The sequence below is a fragment of the Echinops telfairi genome, unplaced genomic scaffold, assembly GCF_000313985.2.
Source record: "Echinops telfairi isolate 266 unplaced genomic scaffold, ASM31398v2 ScPeMD7_655;HRSCAF=1070, whole genome shotgun sequence".
Classification (NCBI taxonomy): domain Eukaryota; kingdom Metazoa; phylum Chordata; class Mammalia; order Afrosoricida; family Tenrecidae; genus Echinops; species Echinops telfairi.
In genome coordinates, this window is record NW_022104553.1 from 15,159,005 (window position 1) to 15,160,050 (window position 1,046).

Below are 1,046 nucleotides of genomic sequence, written 5' to 3' on the forward strand. Positions count from 1 at the left end.
TGAAGGAGAGAATTGACTGCGTGCTTTTCCCCCTCCCCCACACTATTAGCAGTGCCAATGCTTTATTACTTGAGATTTACATTGAAAAAAATCAAGACAGAATCACAAATAGGATGCCATATGAGAGCTAGGTTTGGGCCCCCACAGAAGAACTTGTACCAACCTGGAAAAGTTTAAGTGAGATAGCAGAGAAAAACCAGGCACACACCAAATCCATGGATTTGAAACGACGGCCACATGTGGCAGCACATCTCCCTTTGGGGCAATGAAGTACATGCCAAATAACTGACACCAAGAACAAGCAGTTAAAGGGCAGGGATCCATCTTGAGTCAAAGGGATTGGCCCGTCCTTGTTTCAGCATTTCTTTTTGTAGTCTGCTTCTTGTCACTCCTCCTCATCCCTCTCATAGTGAAGAGTCTGTAAGGACTGAGCTATGAGCACTGCCATTTCACGGGTGCCTGCAGTGACCACTCTGCAAGACATGAGATCAAGAGCCCACTGGATATGTCCATCACAATCCTGCTGGCTTCTCGAATGACAACTGTGCATCTGTAGCACCTGTAGCCAGGGGGCAGAGGGCCAAAGCGGCGCTCCCGATCACACGGACCCCATGAGCTTTGGCGTGGAGTGACCTCTCCGTGTTATTCAGGAACAATTTCAGAGTGGCAGGGTCACCTTTGGGACCAATTTCTGTTAAAACTAAGGGCTTTGAGAGATCTGTCTCTGGAGGCCCAGAGCCATTGGCCATTACAGAAAGCTCCCCGACCATGCTGGCCTGTGTAGCGCTGCTCCTCAGTGCAGTGGTAGATCACTCCAGATTCCAGGTGTGCACAAAATTGCAGGTCCCATCCATGGGGTCAATGATCCAGGTGGGGTGGGCAGTAAGCACACACTTTGAGCCAGAAGCAGCACATTCTTCTGCAATGAACCTGTGCAAAGGAAACTGTTTGCAGCTCAGAAATAATTAGATTTTCCACCAGGTGATCCATTTCTGTCACAAGGTCTGCAGCTGATGTTTTTGTGGAGACATCTTTTTCTTTGGTCA

The 1,046-nt window shown here is 48.6% G+C and overlaps 1 pseudogene; it reads right to left on the bottom strand.

Moving 5' to 3' along the window:
- Positions 1-385: 385 nt before the first annotated feature.
- LOC101660013 overlaps positions 386-1,046 on the bottom strand; it is a 3,897-nt pseudogene continuing 3,236 nt past the window's right edge.